The sequence below is a fragment of the Argopecten irradians genome, unplaced genomic scaffold (assembly GCF_041381155.1).
Source record: "Argopecten irradians isolate NY unplaced genomic scaffold, Ai_NY scaffold_0119, whole genome shotgun sequence".
In the NCBI taxonomy this organism is placed as follows: Eukaryota; Metazoa; Mollusca; class Bivalvia; order Pectinida; family Pectinidae; genus Argopecten; species Argopecten irradians.
In genome coordinates, this window is record NW_027187586.1 from 42667 (window position 1) to 61036 (window position 18370).

Sequence of the window (18370 nt, forward strand, 5' to 3'; positions counted from 1 at the left end):
ATACCATATGTTAGTGTAACCAGACAAATACAGCTAGGAGAAAAGAAAGGGTACCCAGAATACGAACTTGTTGATGGAGTTTTAAAAGCTGTGCCAACCAGTTCAGGACTTAGAAGCTATCTGGAAGGGCGACATGAACTTTCATTATCAGTATTTAGGGGGCTACTACGTGCTCATTACAGAGAAAAGTCTCCAACTGAAATTTACAATGAATTAAATAGAGCCGTTCAACAGACCTCAGAAGACAGTTCTGATTTCCTGATGCGAGCGTTAAATCTTAAACAGCGTATTCTGTTTGCGTCAAAAAGAATCTGATTCAAAGTCGCCTCATTGTGACGTGAGCCTGGTTAAGTCAGTGTTTGAGCGTTCAGTCCTTACCGGTCTCAGGAGTGAAGCGGTACGAATGGAGTTTGAAGCTGTTTTGAAGAGAACAAAACAGGACGAGGATCTCATCAAGGAAATGAATGAAATTCCTGTCAAGGAAATGGAAAGAAACTCCAAATTTGGTCGAAAGAGTAACACCACCGTTAACCAGGTGCACACGTGCACTGACATCCCTAAATCAAAACGAGAGCCGAAAGAGGGCACTTTCACCACTGAACTGAAAGAAATTAAAGCAGAGGTAGCCGAGCTCCGAGAAGCTTTACGGGGAGCTACATTAAAAACAAAGCACAGTTCTGGGACGGCCGAACATTCACCACGTCATGGGTGTCCCTCGTGTCGCCAGTCCGATAACCTGAAAGGTAACCATTGCTTTCGTTGCGGCCGCCTTGAGCATTTCAAACGTGGATGTTGAGCGGCTCGGAAAGATAAACAACAGGGAAACGAATAAGGGTTACTCCCGAGGAACAAGGAGGACCCAAGGAAACTATGTCCCAGCCTACTTATTGCGGGTATTATAGTAAGGCTAAGCCAACATTGCTTTGCCTCAGATGTGGTGCAGCGAGATATTGTAGTCACATGTGTCGGAAGAGGGCGTGGCCTAAACACAAGCAGTTATATCAGAAAATCAAGCCTTTGGAGACAGGTTCATCAGGGAAAGTGACTGTCAATGAATTAAAAGGAAATGTGTTGAGTTTGGCACCAAAATTAAAGAATAAAATTGCTAGACTTGTGGTAGGTTCAAAGTGTGTTGTCAAGACAACTTTAAACAATGTGAAGACTGATGTTCTGTGGGATACTGGGGCACAGGTATCTTGACTGTATTACAAATGGCTATGTCAAAACCTACCCAGAAAAAGGTGAAACCAATCACCGATTTAGTCCCTGATTTGTCCATATTTCTGCCAACGGTACTGCTGTACCATTTCGGGAAATGCTCGAGATCGAAGTTCAACTTAACAAATCAGCAACCACCGTCTCGGTGCCGTTTATTGTTGCCGATACTACTTGGGCTACAATGTAATTGAACACCTAGCTACAACTATGGACACCAATTTACCACAAGGGGCATTCCCAAGCCTTAAGGACAGTGATGTAATATCTCTGTGCGCACTGCTTCGTCAGGCTAGGAACGAGGATGTTGGTGTGGCGCGCACTGGCCGTAACAACCTGGTAATTCGAGCGCACGGTGCTAAAACAATAAGAGCTGTTGTCAGGGGAGATAATTGTGAACACCCGATAAACGCACTGTTTGTTCCTACATTGGACGAAATACATGGATTATCCCTTATGGAGACATTGGTGAAAATCAAAACTGGGAAAACTAGCACTGTGAAGGTAGTTGTGACAAACAATACATCAAACTGCGTCAGGTAGCAACCAAACTCAAGATGATGACACATGGGAACCACTAGTAGATTTGACGGATTCCGGTCTTTCAGAGGAGCAGAATAAAGTTGTTCGACAACTACGGAGTGATGAGAGGTATGCTTTCTCGAAATCTGAGGATGATACTGGTGATGCATCGGGACTTAAAATGGACATTAATCTTATAGATAAGACCCCCGTTCAGCAGTGCTATACTTCCATCCCAAAACCATTATACCAAGAGGTCAAAGACTACTTACATGACTTGTTGGCCAAGGGCTGGATCAGAAAGTCAAAGTCATCCTACTCGAGTCCTGTTGTCTGTGTTAGGCAAAAGGATCAGAGTTTGAGACTTTGTTGTGACTACCGTCGCTTGAATCAGAAAACCATTGATGATCGTCATCCTCTTCCAAGGATACAAGATGCTTGATAGTCTCGGAGGTAGTCAGTGGTTTACACTACTAGACCAGGGAAAGGCCTACCATCAGGGTTATGTTAGCAAGGAGTGTCGACATTATACTGCTTTTATAACCCCCTGAGGTTTATACGAGTGGAATCGCATTCCGTTTGGCTTGTCGGGGGCACCAGGAGGAACGTTCCAGCGTTTTATGAGCGAGTGCCTAGATGGATCGAGGGATCAGTTATGTTTAACCTACCTGGATGACATATTAGTTTACAGTAAATCTGTTGAGGAACATGTGGAACATATACGGGTTGTGCTGCAGAGACTCAAACAAATCGGAATTAAGCTTAAACCACGCAAGTGCGAGCTATTTAAGCACAAAGTACGGTATTTGGGTCACCTGGTCACGCCTGATGGTTACTGTATGGACCCTGCAGACACAGAGGCAGTGCGTAGTTTTAAAGAGAAAACTCCTGGTACTGTTGGTGAGGTACGTCAAATACTCGGTTTCATTGGCTACTATCGCCGTTAAATACCAGATTTTGCACGAAAAGCAAAACCCCTGTATGACTTTTTACAGAGCGATCGTCAGGACAATACAAGTTCTCAAGAGGGACAGACTCGCGCTAAGCAGAAGATAGTTGGTAAATTGTGCTAAAGAATTTTCTGTATATTCTGACAACAACCCACTACAGTGCATCTTCACATGGAGGAAACTCGATGCCACACGTCTGAAATGGGTCTCGGAGCTAGCGGACTTCCGATTCAAAATCTATTACAAACCAGGACGTCAAAACAAGGCAGCTGATGTTCTGAGCCGCATGATGTCATACTGTACCGAGACAGTGGATCCCGGTCTGAGGGAGAAAACGTTTGGGTGGCTTCCCTTAGTGAAAAAGTATGTGACGTTGAGAACAGACTGTCAGCGGACTCAAAACTAATTCCATTCTCACTCTTAGGGCAGTACAGCGTGATGATGCCGACATTGGGCCAGTATTGAGCTTTCTCAGAGACAATAAGAAACCTAGTCAAAATGGGATTCTTGAACTAAGGCATGATACCTAGGCCTTGCTGAGGGAAGGGCAGAGTTGTATATAGATGAAAATAGTCTCCTGAAGAGGCGATCAACAGGTCCTAAAGGGCCGCGAGTCCAACTGGTCTTACCTCATAGATTTCACTCGAAGGTACTACATGAGCTGCATGTCAACATGGGACATTTAGGTGTCGACAGAGTACTCGATTTAGCAAGAGCAAGGTTCTATTGGCCACACATGGGGACAGATGTAGACTGTTTTGTGAAATCTTCATGTCTGTGCTTGAAAGATAAACGTCCAAATCAACGCCGGGATACGCCATTAACACCTATAGAAACAACATTCCCATTCGAATTAGTTTCTATCGACTTCCTTCATCTAGAGCGTTGTAAGGGTGGTTACGAATATATCCTCGTAGTAATGGACCATTACACGCGTTTATCCAAGCTTATGCATCGACCAACAAAAGCAGCAAGATCGCCGCCAAGAAGTTGTTCGATGACTTTTTCCCTAGGTTTGGATACCCCTGTCGACTTCATCACGACCAAGGACGAGAGTTTGAAAATAGATCATTCAAACATCTTTAGAAACTAATAGGGATAGCTCATTCGGGCACTGCACCATACCACCCACAGGGAAAAGGACAGGTGAAACATTTTAATCGGACAGTGATCGGAATGTTGAGGACCATACCAAAGGAGGATAAAGCTGATTGGAAACGTCATTTAAATGGAGTTGTGCATGCCTACAATTGTACACGATCAGACGCCACAAACTTTTCACCATTCTACCTTCTATTCGGACGGCACCCTCTGTTACCAATAGACCTTTTGTTTCAAAACGCACACTCTTCAATTGGAGGGGAGGGATCACAGAGTATGCAAAGAAGTGGAAAAGTCGGATGCAAGAGGCAAACCAAATTGCATCAAAGAACGCACGCCGATCAGCCTCCAGAGGGAAGAAGAATCATGATTCGCGACTCACCAGTGCATCTCTGGAACCAGGGGATCGAGTCTTAGTAAAGAACTTGTGTGAACGAGGTGGCAAACTCCGATCATTTTGGGAGGATCATATACATGTTGTTAGAAAACGCATCAATGACTATGGGGTGTATGATGTATGTCGTGAGGATGGGAAGGTCGTATTCGGCGTTTGCACCGCAATCTTCTATTGCAATGTAATAGCAACTGGAGGACATTTCTCAGGAACATAAAACAAAGCATGTGCGTGTCCGGAGGAGAATTGAACCTGCAATGCCCGTACCAGAGGAGTCGTCGGATGAGAAAATCATCATCACACAGCCAACCTCAAAATTCGACCCCAAAGCAAAAGAGTTCACACCTACAAATCACCACCCTGTCGACCTCAATCATGGAATTCAACCTCAAGAGAGGATGGAACAGCAAAGTGGTGAAGTTAGGGACGAGGAAAAATTTGTTAAGGGATTCGCATCGAGCAACAAAAAAGATGATGGGGATGGTGCACGCGAACGAATTCTCTGAGGATGCAGAAGAACATTCGGACATCCCTATTGAGGTGAAATCGAGTGACGATTCAATCGTGACTGATGAAGAGACCTATGTGGGCAACGGCAGTATCACCAGTGATGAATTCGTAACAGGTGATGAGGACAACGGGAAGGAAAGTTCGGCTGATGAGGACAGACGACATCGACCTCAATGTACGCGTCGCGCACCACGGATACTGACTTATGATAAGATGGATAAACCTATCTACAAACCAGTTATTGAGATAATAACAGTCTCATAGACTAACGTTTTGACATTGATTAAGAGATACTTTCTACAATATTGTAGTGTTCATGTATGTATTTTTAGGAAGGAAAGATATTCAATGCGAGGTATGTTGATAAAGCCAACTTTAACTTCAACCTTTGTCGGTAGATATTTAGTTATGATGATCTGTTTTAAAGTATTTGTATACTTATTCTGTAGATTGGCCTTCTAAAAGAAAACCCAGTGATCTACAAAATCACTGTCATCATATAATAGACTAATATCAAGGCAATAACAGGATGAATGCTTAGAAAATGACCTCGAATGTATAAGCCAAGTGTGATGTGGTAGAATGTCGGGTCGACATTAGTTTTCAGGGGAAGAGTGTTATAATCAGAAATGATCATTATTTTAGCCATGTGGTTGTACTTCATATATTTTTTTAATTACCAGTGATAATAGCTGATGTTGAATGGTACCACGTAATCAGAGAATCAGTGGGGAAAGGGGAATAACTCGCAAGGTTGCAGCAGCAAAATATTATCGATCGGTTTGGGTTGTCACGTGACTTTGTATCCGGACGCCATTAAAAGTGAAAGCCTGCTGATTGTTGTTCTCCTGTGTATTTCAGGTTCCCTTGTACTCCAGCCACACGTGTAACATATATCCACCCCAGGACAATCTCATATTAAACTAGAATCATCAGTTCAGGAGAAAACAACTGGCCAATCACAGGCCTGCAGAGACTCATTTAAATATTACAGAGAGAGCTCGCGACGCCCAATTTCAAAGCAACACAGTCAGCCACAGTGTAATATTATACAATTCCTTTGATATCAAAGGGTCAAATTACCTGTGTCTTCTGTCTCTTCCAAGTTCACTATGAGCTTGTCCAGGGGTAGATATAGCATCAGCGAGAGCAACCCCCGGAGAATCGGGAGAAAGGGAGTGGGACGACTGGTTCGCCCGTTGCCAGTATAATGTCGCCGGGAGGGTGTGTTGCTTGGTTTCTTCGGCGACATGATTCAGTGATACAGCACTTTATTATACCTCAGGTGAGAATCCTACATTCTGATTGGTCCAGAGATATTTGGCATTTCACACTTAAACGGCAGTTAGCATTAGAACAATGGGGACAATATTGGCACGTTCGTAGCAACCCCCTAGCAACGGCTTCGCCTCAGGTGACAGTGTTATCCTCGAGGTGATACTAGGAACTCTCTGCCTCTAATGCAGGTATTATCTGTAACGTGCAACTTCTCCATTTAGACGGATATACCTGCTCCAGAAGCGATCGGGATCCCTCGACTACCTGGCCGAGCAGTTGAGCAATATTTACAAGTTATTTACACAACTGGATATGCACACTGGCCTGGACAGTGCGTCTGTCCCTATCACCTGCCGTGCTACTCGTCGTACCTACGACGTGTACCGCGTCCTGCGGTATGCCCGACACTGCTTAAGTGTCGTGTCTACTATCCCTGGCTTCACAACTAGCCAGCAACCTGTACTCTATATCCTCTACAACACCACCACTCTGCCGAGTCTCTATTAGTAATCACTGTCGCCGAGATGACAGTGTCCTACTCCACGGTATGTCACTACCCTCTGTCCCTGTTACACTCCGGGGAAAAATCCCTGGCATGACTGCCAGTGTCTGTCACTGTGGTAATTGACCCCTTACACGCTTGCCAGTATGAGTCTGACGGACAGTGTCCTGCTGCGAGGTAAGAATACAATACCTCTGCCACTCCTGTGACTAACCCCTGGCGGAATCTCCAGTGTTTTTACAGACCTCTGCTGAATACAACCACCAGTACCAGAGTGTTGCAGGTTATGGCGTACCAGAGTAGCCTTTTCATGCGACCCCTTCTGGCACCAGTACTTTGTACAGTGACCACCGATCTCAATCCCAAAGTAAGTTAGTGTTCGTGAACGTATACTTTGAGCATCCAGTCTCACACATACCTGTGTGATTCGTTAAACGTAAAGATTAATGTTTCCTGCCAGTGGTATTAGCTGATTTGCATAATGTAACGTGTAGCCTCGATTTTTTCTTCAATATGCTACACAAAATAACCTTCATGTGCACATCTAATTCTTTTCTCTGTCACTACAATATTGTCGAGTATATTTTACCATTTCCGCACATTAATTCAGCACTATAATCAAACTTAATTAGTAGAGTAACAGACCATACGTTTACCTAACACAGTGCCAAGAGGAATAACTCTATTTGAAAAGTCCGTCTCAGGGGACGTAACTCTAAATCATCACATATCTATATAAAAAGGGTAAGATGTCAATAGGAGACACGACACGGATACACCGTGGAAGGTTAACGGAATCGGGGTGCGCAGAAAGTGCGTACCTCTGACTTAGGGGGCGCTGAGGTAGCATGGGGGGGGGGGGGAGCTCGAAGCGAGAGAATGGCCGACGTTAGTTGTTTTTATTTTTTCAAAATGCGATCATAGACACAGATATTGAGATGAAAATTAAAAACCAAAAATTTTTGCGTTAACCTTCTCCACGGTAGGATATACAGTGTACCGCAATCTGTCCCAGATTGCATTGCGGTTACCCTTCATTTATGAAGGGTAGCCACAATGCACTTTTGGGACAGATTGACGCCACACATGTACACCGCAAACATGGAAGGCCATGAGCTGGTTTTTAATTTTAAAATGTTAAATGAGATTAATAATTTTGTAGAGTCGCAAAAGTTATTAATTTAACCACTAATTCTACACTTATCATCACCTTCTGAGCATAAAATGAAACTAGACATCATACCGGTCCTAAAAACCATGTTTCGAAAAACTGCCAGAGGGGTACATGGGAACCTATTTCTCCTCCCCCACTAAAGGGAACTCGGAACACAAGCCAAATGCTCTACCAACTGAACTACTTAGTCACCGATGTTCGACCGAATGCACTTCCACTTCAATACTAATGACGTAAGTTTTTTTATTGTAGATTTGGAGGATAATAATCTATGAGGAATTTGAATTTGTTAAAATTATCCATGCTTTTAAAATGAACGTAATTCTGAGTATCAACTAAAACGGCCACCGTAAATCATATAAGTACTCATATTATGTTAAAAAGTGAACCTCGTCCTCAACCTTGTTTGATAAACAGTCCCTTTTGTTTACTGGCACTATCGGCCTGGTATGCCGACCCTTTTTGATTTACAAAAGAAGCCGTTCACATGGGGTTTCCCCGGGCACTCCGATTTACTCCTTCCTAAATCCTATCGCGGGCTTACATCCGACCATTAAAAGTGGTTTGTATAAGTTACATGAATTATTTCGCATTCGATGTAAATTAAATGAAGTTTACTTTACAGAAAATACCTCATGAAGAAGAGCGAGATCTAACCAAGGCTTCAGACCCAGAATTGAATTATAGTGTATATTTGTAATACAAGAAAAAGGACATCAAAAGTGTTACTTAATTATCTCGCGTAGATTTCTGATACGCTCTTAACGATAGTATCACACGAAATTCGGCTTATGATAAATACAAGAACAATGGATGTTGATAGCAAAATAGTATTAATTTGTTATAATTATTCTTTGAGCTTATTAGAAAATAAAATGGTAGATAAAAAATGGGAAAAAATGTATAATGATATCAATCTCGTTCAGCGACATAATGGCTTGGTGTAATCTCTACATCCACGGTCAAAATAAAAAAAAAACATTCTTGGTATTTCATTGTTTTTACTGTGTTTTAATATTGTAGTCAAAATACAAAACACATTTATCTGCCATTTGGAAAATGTGGACAGTGACATTGGTTGTCATGCCAACAAATCCAGATACTATGACGGCAAGGTTCGTCTCCGTGATGGTCATAACAGTCCAGGTTACTCTGGCAACCTGAATAACAAAACATAGACAAAAGCAATTTATGAACTGTTTAGATCAAGCATCGAAATAATTTTATTCTGATGATAATAGTTTTTGTATCGTATTCGTTGAATATCAAGAGAACGCGATAATCACATTAAAATAATTCCAACCTGTTGTACTTATTTTTTTAAACTAAATCTGGCTTTCTGATTGATTGATTTACTTTTTAAAAATTATTCATTCCGATGGTATTTATATTGAATTGTTGTATCGTATTCGTACAATGCAAATGAAAGCGATAATCACATTAAGTTAATTCAATCTTTTTATAAAATACCGATAAAAATAGTTACATCATGTATATGTGAAACCTTATGTATATTGAACATATTAGTGAAACAAAATAATATATCTGACTCAGATTTCTCAAAAAAAAGCGTAGATTTAAGTCGAAATTGAAGTTTTTCTCTTCAGGTAACTTATGTGTAATATGTTTTCATTCAGTCAGTTGTTTGACGTTTGGGCCTAGGCCTGTTTATATTCACATCGAATTTTAATAAAGCAAAGTCGAGGCGTTTAAAGAATCAGGCAAAATCGTTCGCATGGGTGTGCTTTTTCTGGCAATGCAACTATTTGAAACCTTTTTATTTGGAATTATTACAACAATACAGATCAACTCCCGAACTACACAAGTATACACAGATAACATTAATAAATACTGAAATATCTATCTTTTATGGTGGCTGATTACGGCCATCTCGTGTTGTTGTGTTGTCGCCTTGTCGTGTTGTCGCCTTGTCGAGTTGTCGCGGTCTCAAACTGCGACAACCCGAGATTTAACAGTTAAAATGTCGACTTGTCGCGTTTTTGAACCGCGACAAGTCGACAACACGACAACACGACAAGTCGACAACACGACAAGTCGACATTTCAAACACGCTAATTAGCGCGTACAGAATCCCGTGTTGTCGCGGTAAAATGTCGACTTGTCGTGTTGTCGAGTTGTCGACTTGTCGTGTTGTCGCCTTGTCGTGTTGTCGACTTGTCGTTGTTGTCGAGTTGTCGACTTGTCGCCTTCCTGTTACACATGCGCAAATCATATGAAATAGCCACTATCTTTGAATATAGAAAACTGAAGTCAATGCTTGTGAATATTTGGTGTGTTTGTAATATATTCGATGTACAAAATTGTTTAAAAATTATATTTTCCCCATTGTTAACTCTTTTGAAAAGTATTATACTTAACGGAAATTATAATATTAAATAAAATAAATATTAACAAAACAAAGGATGTTGTCAGAACACAGAACAAAAATGTTTGTATAATGAACAGTGACAGAGACGACAAATGTATATCAACTTAATATTGTAAAATATCCTTTTAAAATATTGTGTTATCAATCGGTTAAGACTTATTATTCAATTTGAAGAATTGAAGAGAACACGGCTGATAAGACGAAATATTATCTATTATTACTAATTACTGTACTAGGTTATGTGTGTAGTACATCAAACAATAACCTTGATTTAAAGGGTTTGTGACACAAAAAGTGATAAGTTGTCTATAGATTGGCTAATAAAGAATTTGATGTAAAACGATTAGAAAAAAAATCATAAAAACTTTCATTTAGTCCAAAGCGTTATAGAACAGATAAGGTGTTGTGCCCCATCTTTCTGGTAATTAGTTCATGTATTTTGATCATCAGCATGCATTACAATGTACATAATGTAAGTATTTTTTATAGAATTTATATATTGTACAGTTAAACAGTAAGATTTACCCTGGAAAGTTTAAATGTGTAACTCGACTGCAGTAATTCATACAATAGTATACAAATGCTGGAGCATAGATACTTCCAGGGGATATCAATTTAATGGAACTCTGCATGCAAAAGAAAAGTACACAATTAGTATTTCTGGGTCTAGAAATTCCTAATACACAAAACATGTGTTCATTTTACGATGTGAATATCATAATTATATAATAATCTTTCTCAAAGCGATCAATTTGTGGTTAAGAGAGGCTTGGCTAATTATGATACATTCATAGATCAAGTGTAATTGACCTGTGTTAATATGGTCCGAATATGCTAAGTCAATAACAGCAACTCAAGTTACATTACGCAAACATTGCGTTCTTCAGGGTGGTGTCCTATGGTCAATGCTTTTTCTTGTAACTAACATGCACATTAGAGATACATATCTAGTACAAAAAATAAGGACCTCAGTTTCGGTTCATATGGTGTTATACCACCCTGGTATAATTTAAAATAATGACCTCGGGCTACGTACGGCCTGGGTTATTATTTATTCTACCAGGGCGGGATAATAACATATATACAGCCTTATACACTGTACATGTATATCTTATTATCTGCATTGCTTTTATCTTTATATTCAGAAATTCCGTTGTTATTTTCGATACATTTACCATTATTCTCCGTCATTATATCGAGATATTCGATGCATTTTCCTTTATAATATGTAGCTAAAATTAAACTTTATATTCGGTACAATTTCTTTTAATTTTGGACACACTTCTTTATATGATGTGCAACCTTCTTTATATAATGTGCAAACATTTATATGATGAAGATCAAAGCCGGCTTATAAATATATGCATAATTTTCGGCTGCTTTCGTCTTAGTGACAGCACTTTGTATAGTTGTGTAGGATTTTGAAAAGAAAATTATTGCTCTTACCAACGGTAGTAACCTTTTTTGTGAAGACTTACTAGGAATATGATTTTAACCGTTAAAACTACATGTAGATGGACTAATTTCCGTTTGTCTCGGGATCTATCCATTCCTTCTCACTATATATCACCATGTAGATTACGATTTTACCGATTTTTGTATTTAAACTCATAAAACGTCTAAAATGGTCTATACATGACACTCCGATGGGTCCAAATTATTGAATCGCCATCTACATGTAGACAATTAATCCTGTGTCTACATTGGATAATCAGTATAAGAAAAAAATGATTTTGTTTTAATTTTAGATGTGCTACTATTTTGTTAATTCATATTATGAAAATGAAAACAATTAAGAAGCAAATGCTAATTGAATTTTTCGTTTCGGAAAGGTACATGTAGTGGGTCTTTAAAGCATTATATACATGTATGTGCCGTAATTTTCATACTCACGAATCAAGAGCTTTTTGATATTTTATTCACCATCAACCTTTTGAAAATTACATTTACTAGTATGAATAAGTACTGAAAATGATTTTGACATTACGTATGCGGTCAGGCTATGAAGCCAAGATGTGGTCGACAATTTCATTTAACATTTTTATAAAATAATAAGAAAATAAAAAAATGATTACTGCAGGTATGCATTCATATTAACATACATAAGGCGTAAATTCTGACTTGTAAATAATGTTTACAAGGCATCGTACATGGTTTTCTGACCATTTGAATGATTATCACACCTTAAAACAACCTGATGGTTTTCAATAGTTTCCTGAAGAAAAAAATACATGCCCAGTTACGGCACATATAGCTTAACCAATCAATAAATAAAATCGGGTAATTAATAAAACAAAATGTTCCCAGCCGCCATACAACATCTATGATATAGGTACATGTATATATTATCCGAAATAGCGTATATTGAACTTTGATTCCTAGGCGTGGCAACATTATAAGATTTTTCAAATATCTACATATATATGTAGATCTGCTACCCTGTTGAGATCAGCCGCTTGATTTTTACACTTTACCTTATCCTAAACATGTTTCCTAACAGGTTTAGTTGAATTCGGACCAGTTGAGAAGATTATGGAATTGTTATGTTTATGGTGATAGAAGACAAATGAAAATGATGTCGATAGGTCACCTGCCTGGGTGACCACCTTGTCCTTAAGGCTTAATAGTCCGAAGGCCCGTTAATCTGAACGTCCGTTAGTCCGAACGACCGTTAGTCCGAACGACCGTTAGTCCTAAGGCCCATTAGTCCGAACGTCTGATAGTCCGATAACCGATATAAATGTACAGGACTCAGTAATAAACTTGCTAAGATATGTGTAACTCTAGATTGACACCATCTTCAGTGACCCACGGATGATGGCACTACTCTACGCTACATTTATCACAAATGTAGCGTAGGGTCATAGACAAAAAGCGAAATGTGACTAATTTTAACAATTGTGAAAAAAACATAATCTTGCAATACATGTATGTAAACGTATCCGATATGAAAGAGTGTATATGTACACTGCAATCCTGGCTATTAGTTTCCCAGAAATTACCATTATGCGAACCATTTACATCATTGAAAAAGGGGAGAATAAACAAGTAAAAGGAAGAAGAAGGAAACACGAAAATAAGTCGCTAAATACATATTTCATACATGTATGGAGGTTAGAATGGGTGATATATCTCATCCATTCATGCAGCCATGTTATCCCTATGACCATAGGACACCGCCCTGAAGAACGCAATGTTTGCGTAATGTAACTTGAGTTGCTGTTATTGACTTAGCATATTCGGACCATATTAACACAGGTCAATTACACTTGAATGTATCATAATTAGCCAAGCCTCTCTTAACCACAAATTGATCGCTTTGAGAAAGATTATTATATAATTATGATATTCACTTCGTAAAATGAACACATGTTTTGTGTATTAGGAATTTCTAGACCCAGAAATACTAATTGTGTACTTTTCTTTTGCATGCAGAGTTCCATTAAATTGATATCCCCTGGAAGTATCTATGCTCCAGCATTTGTATACTATTGTATGAATTACTGCAGTCGAGTTACACATTCAAACTTTCCAGGGTAAATCTTACTGTTTAACTGTACAATATATAAATTCTATAAAAAATACTTACATTATGTACATTGTAATGCATGCTGATGATCAAAATACATGAACTAATTACCAGAAAGATGGGGCACAACACCTTATCTGTTCTATAACGCTTTGGACTAAATGAAAGTTTTTATGATTTTTTTTCTAATCGTTTTACATCAAATTTTTTATTAGATCTTAATCAAGGTTATTGTTTGATGTACTACACACATAACCTATTACAGTAATTAGTAATAATAGATAATATTTCGTCTTATCAGCCGTGTTCTCTTCAATTCTTCAAATTGAATAATAAGTCTTAACCGATTGATAACACAATATTTTAAAAGGATATTTTACAATATTAAGTTGATATACATTTGTCGTCTCTGTCACTGTTCATTATACAAACATTTTTGTTCTGTGTTCTGACAACATCCTTTGTTTTGTTAATATTCATTTAATTTAATATTATAATTTCCGTTAAGTATAATACTTTTCAAAAGAGTTAACAATGGGGAAAATATGATTTTTAAACAATTTTGTACATCGAATATATTACAAACACACCAAATATTCACAAGCACTGACTTCAGTTTTCTATATTCAAAGATAGTGGCTATTTCATATGATTTGCGCATGTGTAACAGGAAGGCGACAAGTCGACAACTCGACAACACGACAAGTCGACAACACGACAAGGCGACAACACGACAAGTCGACAACTCGACAACACGACAAGTCGACATTTTACTGCGACAACACGAGATTCTGTACGCGCTAATTAGCGTGTTTGAAATGTCGACTTGTCGTGTTGTCGACTTGTCGTGTTGTCGTGTTGTCGACTTGTCGCGGTTCAAAAACGCGACAAGTCGACATTTTAACTGTTAAATCTCGGGTTGTCGCAGTTTGAGACCGCGACAACTCGACAAGGCGACAACACGACAAGGCGACAACACAACAACACGAGATGGCCGTAATCAGCCACCATAATCTTTGATTCACAATAGTTCAAAACGTTATATACTTAACATCATTACCACCATTGAAATTGAAATTTTTATTTTAAGTCTATGATAGATAGATACACTTGTTCATATATATAAAAAACAACATTTAGTTGCTACCGAAAACAAACATGGCACTATGCCCTATTTGGAATGAAGTACCGATTGCGCATGAACCAAGAGCAAAATAAATTATTTCATAAGTACTCTTGTGTTAATTAAAGATGCTCCACCGCCGACAGAGCATAAATGATATTCTTCATTTGAACAATGCTTGGTGTTTAATTGTGTATATATATGTCTAATTAACACAAAAAATAATTTAAAAAAAAAAAATTGTTTCGCCTTTGGTGCATGCGCAATCAGTACTTCATTCCATATAGGATATAGTGACACGAATTTTTTTCGGGATGCAATTAATTATTTTTCATATTTTTAACTTGAAGTAAAATTAGAAGCTCAAACTTTTCAATGGTGGGTATTGGTATAAAGTAAGTAACTTTTGTAGCTGAAGAAAAATACTAAATCGTCTGCTCCTGTTTTTGATAGTGAAAATATACCATTTGTCAGCGGTGGAGCATCTTTAATCACATATAGACACAATGTAATATCAGTTATTGTTCAAATGATGAGCTTCGTTTAGACTCTTTCGGTGGAGAATCTTTCAAGTAAAAGCGCTACTCACCCGTTACGTGTTTACACGAACAGATTCCGTCTATACATGTTTTATCGGAATTAGTACACTGAACGTGTGTACACGACTCAGGGGTGACCGTACAGTTCTCGGCGCTCACTATCACTGTGGTAAAATATACATATAAACAAATATCAGTAATCATTCTTTAAAGATGACCTCGCTTATTTGCGCTTCGTTTTCACTCTTCTCAGTAAATAAATTCATTTCTTTTGTAATATCACTAGGTTACTTGGTTATGAACTTCTTTGGTTAAAACGTCAAAGTGTCTTTAAAGCTAAAAATATCATTTCATATTTTCTACACATACATCTGATTTTTTTTTATTTATGTTTTATTGTATTTTTTTCTGGCTTGTCTAAGTTATAAGGTATGTATTCCGACAGAGCAGGTTACTTACAGTTTAACGATACATTTCAAACGAGAATACAATAGTTTCTTGCAATACTGACTTTTTTTTTTGTTATAAAATTCATAAGAACTCCATTTTTTACCTACTTACTACTTGAAGAGAAGATACATGCATAACCACAGGTTTTTAACAATAAATGGTGAATGAAAAGGACCTCTTTCACGAACAATGGAAATTTTGCCCACGAACCAATTTTATTGAAATTAAATGTTATATGTAGCAACATAAATGCAAAACCTTGAAATACGTTTAAAAAATTCAAAAGGTCCCAGGGGCCTGTGCTATGGCCAAATTAAAGCTGCCCTGTAGAGGTGTATGACAGGGTTCCCTTTTTGATCCAAAAGGGTATCAAAATAATGTTTTATGTCATAAAACTGCATTATTTTCTGAAGAGTATAAATAATTACTTATTATGATCACAAATATGTAGGCAAAATGTGACAAATAAAATTTTGGCTACATTTTAAAGACAGAAAATATCGAAATTTTGGGTGTTATTTTCGGCCATGTCAATTATTGATTCACCCACTTCCATTTTTAGTGCAACCAAACATATGAAAGTTGGCTCATTACCTGACGTAAATATTGTGAAAATTTCAGAAAAATTGTGGACCGGTAAATTTGTCATAATATTGCAAGGTCTATTTTTAGTAACGTTACATAATGCAATGGGATAATTTTGGATCATTAATCAAGAATCTAACGGTTGTCAACATTAATGTATAATCCAATACTCACCTGTAACGCTTGATATGATTTCAAATTGATTTATTTAGTGATACTTTGTAGAAAAAATTAAGTTTTACATAATCAAAATTACAAAACATTTGGGTGTTTTATGACCACAATAAGCTGTTTTTCATTTGAAGTAGCTTCACTAATATGTCCTGTTCTAATGATTTATTTTGTAATTATAAGAGCATATTTACAGTGAAAAGTAACTAAAATGGGATTCTGTAATTGTGTGGTTTGAGACGGAGGAGTTACCAGGTTACATGGGTCATGTTACAAACCTACAGTAATTCAATTATTTGAAGGGCTAACACTTCTGATAGATTAACATTTATGTTGATTCATGCTAACAAATGTAAATCTCATCACTTTTACATATTGTATTGTTTTAGATTTTAAGTTTAATTTGGTCGGGAAACTCATTAATGTATCATTTCAGATTTAGATACATTAATGGCAAATGCTTCTTTAATCTTGCAAAATATCTAACTAAAAGTAGCAGTTTTAATAATAGACGTTATCTGTAAGTAGATCATCAAAACGTGATTATATCTTTATTTTCAATAATCATATTTGAATTTCATGTTAGTATTATTATATAATTAGAAAATTAAACAGCTTTACTGAGTATTAGACACAAAGGAAAGGCTTCGATCACAGTACATGTACATGGTGTATATCCCTGTGGTAAAGAGTGTGTGGCGATGAAACCGTTTGATTCCATACTATATAAACTGACCTTGAGTTTAGAATTATATGAATTTTATTAGTAATTCTGAAGTAATCCTTATGGACAAAAACATCTCTAAAAATGTTAATTGGCGGATATGGTATTAATCGTACAGAGATAATGGAGAAACAGTCAAACAGGAAATGAGAGTGTCTGATCAAACTGGAAATCATTTAAATGCAGTGTACTACATATACTGTATGTTACTTAGCTTTGTGTCACGTATAAATTAATTTATTTGGATCCCCCTGACATGTAAGATTTATGTTGTGATAACCAAATTTCTTATAAAATCAAAATTTAATACATGAAATGATAAACCTTATGACATTTTGATTGATAGTATGATGTTTTTACGATACACAAAGCTAATTATGAAGAATAAAACTATGGACCTCAAAAACTTTTGACTGTTTCATTAACCATAAAAGATGCTGTTATATTTTTAACTGAAAAAAAAACTTAGTTAACCTTTATGGAATTCATAAAAAATTCTGAAAAAAAATTCAAAAACTCGAAATCAAACTTCAGTTGATTGATCACAAAATGTTCTGAACAATCCATATATTAAACTGCTGAAGAAATACTTAATATAGCAAAATTAATACAATTTTGAACGAAAAAAATAATATATCAATTTGTTTATGTTTTTTTAAAACAAAAACTTGTAATGGTGTGATTTGATGCCATTGCCAACACTTTGAAAGCACAATATTTTCAAAAACAACAACATTATACATATATGTACTAATATACTGGATATGTAAAAATTGGGAAAAACTTGATTCTCTTACATAATAATCTACTCCCACCCATTTTTTTCTAGATTTTGTTATTATTTTACTTTATATGCCTTTCAGCTGTAAATAAAAAGAATATTTCTGAGAATGCAGTTGCAATCATCATCTAGCTTGAAAAGTGAACGATAATGCCCTAAAAATTCCGAAATACTTTGTTATTGTGATTCAATATTTTGATTATTCTACGATATATAGGTTATAAAATCATATATTACTTTAAATTTAATGTAACTAATGAGTATTAAATAAGATTAAGAAATTACTTTCTTTGTTTTCTCAATTTTATGATTGAAAAGGACCGTGGTGCGACCACGGTGTAATACTGCTAAAAATAGACCTTGCCTCACTAAGACCTTTAAACGACAAATTTACCGGTCGTCAATTTTTCTGAAATTTTCACAATATTTACGT

The 18370-nt window shown here is 37.1% G+C and overlaps 1 long non-coding RNA gene across 1 annotated transcript; it reads right to left on the reverse strand.

Annotated features, from left to right (window-relative positions):
* Positions 1-8636: 8636 nt before the first annotated feature.
* LOC138311799 (uncharacterized) lies at positions 8637-16024 on the reverse strand. The gene is made up of 2 exons (XR_011206744.1): positions 15277-16024; positions 8637-8806 (listed from the first exon to the last, which is right to left on the reverse strand). It is a non-coding gene; the product is annotated as an uncharacterized lncRNA (long non-coding RNA).
* Positions 16025-18370: the final 2346 nt, after the last annotated feature.